Raw genomic sequence first — 13,389 nt, 5'->3', positions numbered from 1 at the left:
AATTGCACCATTGTGGGGGAGGGAAATGGAATGTTCCATTTTTTTCTGGGACACTTGCTGGGTATGGATAAAATCCAGAATGAGGCAACTAGACTGGTGACTGGGAGCAGCCGCCGAGACCACATAACACCGGTCTTGAAAGACCTACACTGGCTCCCAGTACATTTCTGAGCACGATTCAAAGTGTTAGTGCTGACCTTTAAAGCCCTAAACAGCCTCGGTCCAGTATACCTGAAGGAGCATCTCCACCCCCATCATTCTGCCTGGACACTGAGGTCCAGCGCTGAGGGCCTTCTGGCAGTTCCCTCACTGTGAGAAGCCAAGTTACAGGGAACGAGGCAGAGAGCCTTCTCAGTAGTGGCACCCGCCCTGTGGAACGCCCTCCCACCAGATGTCAAAGAGAAAGACAACTACCAGACTTTTAGAAGACATCTGAAGGCAGCCCTGTTTATGTGTAATAGATTATTGTTTTTTAATATTCTGTTGGAAGCTGCCTAGCTCCTTATTTATACCCTGCAGATGGGCAGGGTATAAATAAATTATTATTATTATTATTACTACTACTACTACTACTACTATTACTATTACTATTATAAAATGCAATGGTGTCTGAATGAAGCAGTATAAATCCACCACAAATGCACTGTTTTGTGTAAATTACATGCAATGATTGCAGAATAACTCCCCCCCCCCACAAACAATGAACAACCAGTGTGGAGGGGCCCTGTAATTATTGGGATCATAGTAAGTGGCCTTACACTGGGTCAGACCATTGGTATACCTAGCTCAGGTATACCACTGACCAGCAGTGGCTCTCCACGGTCATGCAGGTATTTGTCCCAGCCTTGCATGGAGACACCAGGGATTGAACCTGGCACCATCTGCCTGCAAAGCCACTGAGCTGTAGCCTTTCCCATGTGCCCCATAATGCACAACACTTCACATAGCACTTGGTTTGTACAGAAAAGCAATCTACTTACAGCATAAAATCAAACAACACCGCTGAACTTTCTGACATTTAGATAGATATTTTTAATGTGTGACGTTCTTGTAAGGACCTACATTTTACTGTATTTCAGGAGGCTGAAATACACTGGAGGGACAAGTGCATGAATTAATTTTGCAACCACTTCCATTATGACATACATATTGAGAAAAGATTTGTGTCCAGATGTAAATCTCAAATTCAATCTCCATTGATGGGGCAGTGATGAACTTTTCAGCCCTCTGCTCCTCTAAGAGTTATTTATTGTTGTACGGGTCGGTGTTTTGTTAATATTCCTATAGCAGGACAACATATTGCCTTAATTAAAATAACTCACATTAATTTATGAAGCTCTGATGGGGATTTGTCATATAGTGATTAAGGTGCTGTGGGAAGATGCAATCATAGCTAACAGGAATACAGTAGTTGTCTCTCAGTAAAGATCTCTTGACCTTACAACTCATTTACTCTTCAGCATGGCCCACTAATCTCCAGAAGGAAATGATGTGGAACACAGGAGGATTTAGGTCAGAACCTTGTTAGAGTCAGTGCAAAAGATTATTAGGATGCTCAGTAAATTATGACGGCAAAAGATTTGAAGTGAATATTATGCCAGGATGCCAGAAGTGCATATATAAACACGACATCGTGGATGAACTTGTTTCTTTCTTTATCAACACAGTTGCAAATAAGAAGTTTGTTGACTCTGTACAATATGCCTGATTACAGAGCCAATAATAGCACGTGAGGTAGAAACAGATGGTTGGGAATCATAAAAGATAAATGGAAACATGTTTGACTAAAAATAGATTTATGATCCTTGTTTTTTATTTGATAGCATGCTATCCTACACAGTGCCTATATCACTAGGTAGGTGTTGTTCAACTTTGGCTCCCAACAACCCCAGCCAGCATGACCAGGGGTCACGGATGATGGGAGCTGGAATCCCACAACATCTGGAGGGCCACAGTTTTCCTATCCCAGGGCTAAGGTATGAATTAATACACCATGCTGTAGTTCCTAGGCATACAAAGCAACGATGCATTCAAAACTCATCTGCTCACTCATTGGACTGTTCAATCTTACTGCATTTACCTGCAAGCTTGTTTATTGCATCTGTTTGATGATAGAAAAGGGGCTGATTAAAAATAGAAGCATAAAGGCAAAGTTGACCTAGGAAGAGTCATTTAGCTCAATATATACTGGCTGACATAGGTGAGGCTGAAATAAGGATTAGCAATAACCACCAACCTCTTCTAAGGAATCCTGTGCTGCTTTCTAGGACATTGGTTTTCCCTCCCCCATTTCTGTTCCATGAAACTTGTTTACTTTCTACTTTTATCTGTATGCTTCTGCTATAAAGGGAAAGGGAAAGGGACCCCTGACCATTAGGTCCAGTCGAGGATGACTCTGGGGTTGCTAGTGCTCATCTCACTTTACTGGCTGAGGGAGCCGGTGTACAGCTTCCGGGTCATGTGGCCAGCATGACTAAGCCGAACCAAAGCAGCACACGGAAATGCTGTTTACCTTCCTGCCAGAGTGGTACCTATTTATCTACTTGCACTTTGACTTGCTTTTGAACTGCTAGGTTGGCAGGAGCAGGGACCGAGCAACCGGAGCTCACCCCGTCGTGGAAATTGGAACCGCCAATCGGCAAGCCCAAGACTCTGTGGTTTAGACCACAACACCACCAGCGTATTTTGCAGCAATTATCTCATGAAGGCCATAGTGGTGAGAGGGCATTGCTTAGGGTAGATCATGCATTTTGCATGCAAAAGGTTCGTGGTTCAGCTTCTGGTATCTCTAGTTGAAGTATGTAACAGAACTGGGAATAACCACTCCTTGAGATCCTGAAGAGCCATGGCCCATCAGAGGAGACTGGACTGATACTCTGACTCAGTGCATGGCAGCTTCATAGAAAAACATCATACTGAAAAGTTAGGGATGCTTGAAGAGTTCCATCTGTGTGAATTCCAAAGCCAACCGACCTGATGTGTAGCTCCCATACAAATCTGCAGGCCAGATATCCACTGGTTTTTCCACTTCCTGAATCTTCTGATGCATTGCTTGTCTCAAAAGCATTTAAAAATGTCTATTTTGACATAAAATGTGCATATATACAGTATAAAAGCAATGTTCACACAGTTCCCCCCCCAAAAAAAATCAGATTATTGAAACAATGGAGTGCAAAGAACAGTGATCACCTGGGAAAGTGGTACAGACAGGAAACAGACCAATTCAACCATTGCTAGAAAACGTACACACTATCTATCTGAACTGGCAATGAAAGGTATGTATAGCTGAAATGCCCATCTAAACAGTTGGATATGTTTCTTGCTTGCTGCTGATTTCCATTATCAAAAAGAAGAAATCCTCTCTGTGTGTTCAGGATCCACCAGATGGCAACCAGAAGCACACTTGTTCATCATTTTCTGGATGTTCTGCTAGATGTTCTGTTCATCCGTCTTCCAAACCTGGCTCCTTGTCTGGCCTTTGAAGCTGTCACATTACATGGATAAAGGGAAATCATTTATCACTTTCTGCTGCTTACAAGCACTCGCAAGTCCAAGGTGCAAAACAGATGCTGAGAGTTTTAACACCTGCATGGCTTATTTTGCAATGGTAGTCTCCACCAATTCCCATTGCAAAAGCACTTCTGTTTGCAGCATTTAAGAAAGATAGGTGGCAGATAACTGGATGCATTTGAAAAACCTATTATATCATTTGATTGTTACAAAATATCTGTGGCACAAGAAAGTCGGTTGAATTCTTTGTAGCACCATGTATGTGGCTTCTTAGTGCTTTCATAGAATGTTCAGCATCTAGAACAGGGGTCAGCAAACTTTTTCAGCAGGGGGCCGGTCCAATGTCCCTCAGACCTTATGGGAGGACAGACTATATGAAGAAGAAGAAGAAGAAGAAGAAGAAGAAGAAGAAGAAGAAGAAGAAGAAGAAGAAGAAGAAGAAGAAGAATTCCTATGCCCCACAAATAACCCAGAGGTGCATTTTAAATAAAAGTACACATACTACTCATGTAAAAACACCAGGCAGGCCCCACAAATAACCCAGAGATGCGTTTTAAATAAAAGCACACATTCTCCTCATGTAAAAACACGCTGATTCCCAGACCGTCCGTGGGCCGGATTTAGAAGGTGATTGGGCCAGATCTGGCCCATGGGCCTTAGTTTGCCCACCCATGATCGAGAACCTATTGTTTATATGTTTAAGCATTCTGTGCTTCAAACATGCATCCTTTCGTCAAATTGAATTCCAAGTTGGCTTGCAAAAATAAAAAAGTGTAAAAATAAAAGCAACACCAACTTAAAATGTTGTGCACATGAGCATTAATTTCCTGCCTCAAGTACTGTAGCTTAATGCAGGGGGAGCTAATGCAGTGCCTTCCAGATTTTGCTGGACTACACGTCCCATCACCCATGACTATAGGCTGAAGCCAGCGCTTTGAATGCAAATATTGGATGTAGTGGTGCCATTTACTTTACTGGGCTATACTAAATGTGGCAAATGATGTTTACTTCCTCTGCAGCATGAAAGAAATGTGTGGTAACAAAAAAATTGAGGAAAGATATAAGCTTCAAAGGCACCAGACCCCCTTTTTCAAGCCTATCATTTTAAGAAAAACCCATCTCCCCTTCTCCAGTGTAGAATAAAGTATAAGCCATGCAACCTGCCAAGACTTTCTTTCTTGTGTAACATCAGATCAGGTAGAAAACAATTTAGAACGAGGAGAGAAAAACACTCTCTTCTGTTAATGATAGCATTAAATTACTTAACTAACACACCTGATTATTTTTTAAAATTAGACACAAACCTTGAAACCAAGTTTATGGCCTGAAAAAAAAAGTGGGGTGGGGATTAAGGAGGAAATGGACTGCTGCCCCTTTTCTAACCTGGATTTTGTTTCCAAAGAGCACCGGAGAAAATGGCTTATTTTATTTCAAAGTGCTCAGATTCGGCTATTTAAATTGTTGGCCCAAGCCTTTCATAATAAGCAAAGCCATTATGAGACATGCCTTCTCTGATAAAATGTGCCACATATTCCTTGGAAAGTGCATTAGACTTCTGTTTTGTTCTGCTCCACCCACTTCTCAGGACTTTGAGATGAATAAAATAATATCGATCCTGCATAGGCTGAATAGGTTTTTCAACGGGCTCACGAAAAACACACAATCCAATCTGGTACAATCAGTAACAACAATCTTTTTTTACCACGGTGCTTTTCCAAGAGACTAGTCAAAGGACTACACGGGAGCCAGCGTGGTGTAGTGGTTAAGAGCAGTGGACTCGTAATCTGGTGAACCAGGTTCGATTCCCCGCTCCTCCACATGCAGCTGCTGGATGACCTGGGGCCAGTCACACTTCTCTGAAGTCTCTCAGCCCCACTCACCTCACAGAGTGTTTGTTGTAGGGGAGGAAGGGAAAGGAGAATGCTAGACGCTTTGAGACTCCTTAGGGTAGTGATAAAGCGGGATATTAAACCCAAACTCTTCTTCTTCTTCTACACTACATCCTTCTGTTTGTACTGAAAGTTTAGGAGCAAGGATATCAGCAGGCATAGCTTTCAAATATGTATGTACAGTATAGTCCTATTTGGCAAGGCTGGGATTCCTGCAGGGACTCCAGATGTTGTTGGGTTCCAGTTTCCATCAGTCCCAGACATGGTCAATGGTCAAATACGATGGAAGTTATAGTTTAGCAACTTTTGGAGGGCCGCGGGTCCCTTAGCCCTGCTATATGGAGAAAAAAATGGGAACAGACACACTACACCACACAGGCATCAAGGAGCCATAATGTGGAAGAAAATTCCATTGAAATGAAGACATATAGTTAGGATCAAAAGGTTAGGTAACTAGCTTCTAGTGCTTCTCGGTCATAATATACAGATGCAGAGATTATATTAGTCTTGTGCTTTTCAAGTGCCTTTTCTGCCACAGAAGGTAATAAACAAAAATAAAAGATGGAACATTTTGGGTTAAAATGTATCTTCGCTGAATGTGATTTATTGAAATGATAAAACTTTCTATCAGAACTATGAAAAATTGTGTTTCCTTGCAGACTATTTTCCCCCTCCCACCACCCAGTCTTTCAGATAAAGCATGCCCCCCCCCAATGATAGCGGCAGGTGCTCTGAATTTGAACAACCCACTCAAATTTAATTGATATTGTTTTCCAAATTTTTTGAACTCAGTTAAACTCCAAAACTGCCTTTGACTAGGCCTTGTCTTCTTAGTAATTAAGCACTAAAAATTTTCATCAACCAGATGGCTCTATAATTGTGCATCTCGAGAGTATAGACTGATTGACTCCTCCATGTAAAAAGGTTCACAGCCAAGCGATATCACTGGGCTCTCCTGCCATCACTGTAGTGTGTTTATAAAGTCTACTGGTCTCAATTATGGATATGGTCCACCCTGCACCCATTATGTTAAGTGACGAACCAAAAAGTAATCTCTAAAGTGTTCATAATTCTATTAGAATCATTAAAAAACAAGCATTGGCCAACCGACCCCCCTCCAACACAAAAAAGTTGTCATAATAGGTAGAAGCTGCAACACTCAATATATTTGTGTGCAATGCACCCATCTTAGATATATGCTTGCATTATCATACAAGTTGTTGTTGTTATTCAGTGGTTTAGTCATGTCCAACTCTTCGTGAGCCCATGGACCAGAACACACCAGGCACTCCTGTCTTCCACTGCCTCCCGCAGTTTGGTCAAACTCATGTTAGCAGCTTCGAGAACACCGTCCAACCATCTTGTCCTCTGTCATCCCCTTCTCCTTGTGCCCTCAATCTTTCCCAACATCAGGGTCTTTTCCAGGGAGTCTTCTCTTCTCATGAGGTGGCCAAAGTATTAGTTATTCCAATGATAAGTGTCTCGCCCCTTTGTTCCAGGTGTGGGTACAATGAGGGTGCAGCCACCTGTCCTGTGCAAATCCCTCTGAAATTGATACAAAAGCACCCCATTCATCACAATAACCTCTGCATCTTCGGTTATTCAATTATCATTTTATGTTGCCTGATAAACTGTATGTAAGTCATGCAGTAAAAAGAACCAATAATATTATTCAGGCTTGCAATACGGACTGTAAGACTGCAGAAGCAAATTGAGGTTAATTGGCTTGTTTCTTCACACAACCTCAGCTGGATCTCTTGAATCGAGCAAGATTCCTTTTGGCACACATGTCTTCTGCCATTTTCTCTTGGCTATTTTGTCTGCTATGCCTACAAGCTGGCTGCTTTGTACCAGAAGCTAGGACAACTTTAGTCAGCCTGGTGCCCTCAATATGTTCTTCAGCTCTAACTCTCATCACTCCTGGCCAAGGAGATGACGAGAGTTTTAGTCCAAAACTTCAAGGAGGTGGAAGACCCCCACACCGGTGAAGTCTGGCCTACACCAATCTGTGGTGAATGCTAAATAGATTTGCTAGCTGCTTATATAATTGGCATTCATTGTTTTATTTTTAAAAAATAAATGCTTGTTTTCTAGCTTATTTATTTGGACATGAAGGCTCTGGAATGTGGGGAGGATGCCCACATATTTAAAGGCTTACTATCCAGAAATAATGTTTCATTTATCTCCTTCAGGTTATCTGAAAAACCTGCAGGAGATATGAAGTCTACACACACACACACACACACACACACACACAGCCATTGGCTGAGGAACTGTTTGATGAGGGACTCTTTCTTGCATTGTTCTGGTAACATAGGTGGTATTGTGGCATTGCTCCTTTCTGCAACATGAAGCCAGCATCAAAAGTCCTGAGCCACTTGAGAAGAACCCATGACTTAGTTCCTCCCCACACAACATCACCCGTCCCAGAAACTGGGGGAAAGCTGGTGTGGGGAGGAGCTAAGCACCACATCTCAGATTCATACTGAGTAGGATAGACATGTTGTCCAGATTTGGACTCTGAATCACCTAGTCCTCAGTCACTCTCCAGCCACAGTTAGTTGCTTGTAGAGGGATTAACCTTCTTGATGTCGTGTCCAGACCCATAACAAATCATTCTGTGCTGTTCTCTGCTAGCAAAGCATCACAGAAACAGCACCTTTTGTTCTGCTGGCCTGCAAGAATGACACAGAATGGCAAGGTCAGACAGTAACCACAAACAGGATCAGTTGGGACTGGAGAACAGCAACCCTGCTCTATGGTGTGAAATGAGACGATATGGAAGGCTTTTGAAAGAACTTAGCTGGCTGTGCATCCCTCACTATTTTCTATGCATACCTATTTCCACAGTGTGTTTAGTCATCAACTGCACCCCTAAAGGAATCTGTAAGAAGAAGAAGGATGAATGTTTAGTTAGCAATACAGGATCAAGACTGAAATCTCCATGGGAATTCTAGCAATTATTTGGTGGTTACATGCAGCCAAAGTGCCAAAAGTAATTCCCTTATTTGAGTAACTCACTATGCAAGTGGTGTCCAGCTTAAATCTAGATGTCAATAACAGTAAAGCAAAGGTATTTAGCGCGATGAGAAAAATGGCAGATTAAAATATCTGCAATCATTTTACTTTGACAAATATTATGCTTTGTAAAGAGGGAAATGCAATCCATCATGGATAAGGGATAACAGATCCTTTCCCTGCAGTCGGTTAGCCTAAGAATTTTAAGGTGAAACCAGATGATGCATTAGCTCTGTACCCTTATGTGCAGAACTTTTAAGAACAAATCAGCAACATGGAGGAGAGGGAGCAATTTTGACCAGGACCTAACTGCGTGGGTAGGGAGGCTTTAATCCTCTATCCCTCCCCATGGTCACAAACTGGATTGGGCTCCATGTGCTGCATTTGGTTTGGAGCGACTCTCACTGAAGTGAGCAGGTGCTTTTTCCTATGCACATGTTGGAGTTGTGGGGCACCAACCCAAATCAGGACCATAGCAAGTGAGAAAGGGTTAAATACCTCCCTAACCCTTCAAGTATGGCAGGGGTCAGCAACCTAAGGCCTATGGGCCAGTAGCGGCCCACAGAGGTCATTTGACTGGCCCATGAGCCACCCCCGAACCAAGCTGCCCGCTCGTGCACTGCACTAAACCGGCACAGGGACTCACTTCTATGGTGCTGAAAATCGCATCTGCGCATGCACAAATGCCAAAAATCACATCTGCGCAGATGCTGAAAATCGCGGGCGTGCACGCATTCTGGCCCACAAAGGGATCTCTGTGGGACCGATCCAGCCCAGGCAAGATAAACCTTGCTGACCCCTGAATTATGGTTCCAGTATCTGTCAGCTTCCCCCCACCCCACCCACTTGCTTTTAAACAGAGAGAGAGAGAGGAAGAGGGACGGAGGGAGAGAGGAAGAGAAATCATATATTATCTGGTGTGGCCCTGAGATGACTGAGAAGCTTTTGATTCGCTGATGCTGACCAGACTGCAGCTTACTTTCTTCCAAATTCTCAGCACATTTTATGTTCTTTACCTCTTTGTAGACTCAGTCTGTGCCTTAAGACCTTTCAGTACCATAATCCTCCCTCATGCTGGATACTTTATCACCTCTGAATGCAAATGAAAGGACCTCAGCTGGTGGTTCGGCTTGGCAGTTAAGGAATCTTCTCACGTTCCTGCAAGTCCTCATGCCGGGTTTTGGCTTCCCCTCCCCCCCGCCCTTAAATTACACTGAAATGCTGTCTAATTCACTTACACTTAGCTTAAACTGTTCAGTAGAGAGAGGTGTAAATAATTCAAAGCTAGACCAATTGAGTTTTAAATATCCAAGTACAACTGTCTCCAATCCAAAATGCTTCATCCAAAAAATCTAAGATTTTGAAAGGGAAGTGTGCTGCATCTCACGTATTTTAGGTATTTATAGAATTTAGATTGTTTAACACCTTCTGTCTTTGCTTATTTTACTTAGATGCTTTGCTTGTATCCTCAATAATATTTCCCCATCCATTTCAGCCTCCTGGTGGGTAAAGGAATATTGCTATAACCACGTCAGAAGGTTGTGTGGTCTGGGATGCAAGTCCTGTGGGTGCATCTTTGCAAGTCTCTCTCTCTTTCCCAAGTCATGGCATCTCTTTCTGCTTCCATTCCTTAAGAAGCCCTTTCCACATCAACCCAACTATGTCTGAGCCCACATGTTTTCCCCATAGAGCTCATTTCTCCCTCCTGTGAAATGTAGCTTGTAGAATATTTGTGTAGAATATTTAAAGGGGCACTCTGTTGAATGTTCAAAGCACATTTATACCATTGTACTAAGTTAACTGTAGAGAGGATTCTTAATGAGCATTCAGATTTTATTTTGTTTCTCAGGTCTCAAACTTCATATCTCACCTAAGGTCCTCAGACTTCCACCTGCTGAAGCAGAGGTGCCATCTTCTCAAGGTGATTGTGGGGGCCCAACATCATATGTGTGACATTGTGAGGAGCCAGGGGGCAGAGCCACATGCCCTCTGAACATTGAAAGGACCCAGCACCCCTCCAAAACAATTGAGAGGGCTGAAATGTTCTGTTCACTAGGAGCTGGTGCATATGTTCAGGCACTGGGATCTGCTCTAAATCTTCTGTTGTGAATACAAATGCAAAGGATTCTTTTATGTTGTGAGCTGAATCCTAGAACAATAGGATCCAGAATGCAGCAGTCTGATTGGTCCACAGGAGCCACCCAATCGAGCTCCAGGTGGAAGTGAATCAGCGACCTGATTGGCTTGCAGGAGCAGCCAATCAGGCTCCTGGATGAAGTGAATCAGCAATCTGATTGGCCTGCAGGAGCAGCCCAGAATTAGCCAATCATGTGGGGCCCATTATGTAAATAATGTATATATAGCTAGACGTTTTGGGGAAAGTTTCATTCATGGCTACCACGAGCTGAATAAAGAGCATGAAATTCACACTCGACTCCAAGTATATTTCAGATTCACTAAGCTTCTCTGCAATCTCCTTCTCCTCCTTTATTGCACCTTTCATTCCCTTGTCATCCAAGGGGCCAACCATTATAAGAGGGTGGGTGCTTAGGTGTCAAATGCCAGGGTAAAGAGGTGTGTCTTCAACATATTAAGGTGCCAGACCACAGAATTCTGTGTTGAAAAAAATCCACAGTTTGGGGCTGCCACACAGCATGCCTTCTTCTGGATCTCCACACCCACCCCAACCAAAAACAACAACACTTCTGATGGTGGTGGAAGTACCATGAGGGCCCCTCTGCTGATCTTAACATCCAAGAGAGTTTGTAGGGAAGGAATTGGTCTTTCAGATATTTGGAGCCTGAGTGGATTAGGGCTTTGAACATCAGAGAACATTGAATTGGACCCAGAAATGAACTGGCAATGAGCACATCCTACTGATAGTTTATTGATTTCAGACACTGTGTCTCTGCCTTTTTATTATGCTACTAAATGGTCTTTATTATGCTTCTAGAGAGGCAACATATGTATGTAAGCCTCCACACACAAACATATATCAGCTATCTATAAAATTATAGCAGACACACAGTCTTCTTGTAGAATTGTTGCCTTCAAAACCTTTTCATGCTCTTACAGTTAGCAAGGTCATTAAAACCAAGCCGACTCTACTCTGTGTTTGCAAGGCAGAAACAACTTGACACTCTGAATTTTTTTGTTCCAGAGGAAGGAATTGTATACTGCCAGAATGTTGCTTACCATTAACAGTGCTGGCCTAAGGGAATGTTACTTTATTACCTTTCCAAACCACACTTCAGAGGAATTAATTAATTGATGCTCTTAGCAGCCTCATCCTGACAAAAACATATGATACTCAAATGTTAAACATGGAAGCTAAGATGAAACTGTCAGGGGAAGGCTAAAAGTGGTTATTAATATGGCTTTTGATAAATATCTTCTTGGGCTCACACTGTGCATCGTCTACTTTCATCTTGGAAAGTAGTTAATCTGATTGATGAAGATCCCTGTTACAGATTGTCTCCATGCTGCGCTTAATAACTGCACATCCCCCGCCCCAAATAAAAGTCTCATATTGAAAGGCAAGAGAGAGGAGAAGCAGCCCCCTTTGCACTATTATTTCCTGCAATCATCTAAAAGACCTTACAATGAAGCCCCCAGCTTTTGCCACACTTGTCTCAGAGAAGTGGCCCATAATTGCCACTCCATTCCCATCTGCAAAGGCTCAGAATTCACTTCCTCTCTCCACCCTTTTCTTCCTCCTGTGTTGCTGCAAAAGTAAAGCTCCAACAGAGAAAGCTGTCAGCTGCTCCTAATGATAAGCCCTTAAGGCATGGAAGACCAAGCCCATCATGACGTCCTATCAGGACTCAAGCACAAAGAGGCAACACAGCAAGGGTTTAATATCCTTATCAACATCTCGGAGATTAAAGCTTTTTTAAAAAAATAAATAAAAATAAAAATAAAATCAGAATTGAAATTCGCCCTGTACACAAAGCATACAGCTGTAATTATACCCTCGTCAGAATGCACAAAGGCCAAAGATAATAAATGGAAATTGTAAGGCCCTTATCTGTCTAAATCTCTGAAGGGAGTGTGCAAGGAACTGAGTATGAACACTTGAGAGTTCACTTAGGTGCAATTATAAAAAAAAATTAAAATGCACATCTTTGGAAGGTAGTGGGCATGTTGCTGGAGCAGAGCTTCCCAGCCTATCCTGAGATTTTGCTTTAAAGTAAAACACAGTAGCAGCATAGGCCTTACTACATTCCCATGTCCTGCTGCAACTGAGCCTGTAACCAAGCCTAAGGAATGTAACCGAGGCTGCAATCCTATACACTCTTGCCTAGATGGAAAGATCTGTCAATTTTGGTTCTTTTAGTTTATCATTTTCCCAATCCAGCCCACCACATTCCTGCAGCAATTTGTGATTATTATTATTATTAATAAGCACATCTTTGTATACAACTTTGACTAATGTCCACATTTTCTTCAAGGCACTTCTAGGGAAAGGCTTTTTTGTATGATACCTACAGTAACATATTAATTCTTATGCATGTTTTCCTGTGACAGAGGCGCTTTTTGTAAACGGGTTGGAGAACTCCAGGTGGCTCCAATGTAAGCAGGGTAGCAAGCAGCATGGCTGACGAAAATTGTGTCTGCAGGGTAGCAGTGATGGCTGAAATGCCAAGTTCATGCCATGTCACCTGCTGCATCTTCTCTTCCCAACACAGCGCATGAGCGCAGCGCCATGTAAAACTCCCAGCACCTCTACAGCCCATTGACTAGAAGTGTAGCAATGGATACACCAGCTTGAAGTTGATATGCTCTCCTTATACAGGGGAAACCTGAAGCTCTCCAGATGTTTTTGGACTACTTCCATCATAGCTGACTAGTGGTCATGCTTGGGTGGGACTAATGGGAGACCATCAGCATCTGGAGGGCTCCGCGTTAAAGTCTCCTGATTGCCAAACAATTCCAGCAGCAAAGTAATAGATTAATGGAAGATGTACAATGG

The sequence above is a fragment of the Podarcis raffonei genome, chromosome 12 (assembly GCF_027172205.1).
Source record: "Podarcis raffonei isolate rPodRaf1 chromosome 12, rPodRaf1.pri, whole genome shotgun sequence".
NCBI classification, from domain to species: domain Eukaryota; kingdom Metazoa; phylum Chordata; class Lepidosauria; order Squamata; family Lacertidae; genus Podarcis; species Podarcis raffonei.
The sequence above is the reverse complement of the archived record's forward strand: the minus strand, read 5'-3'. Positions refer to the sequence as shown.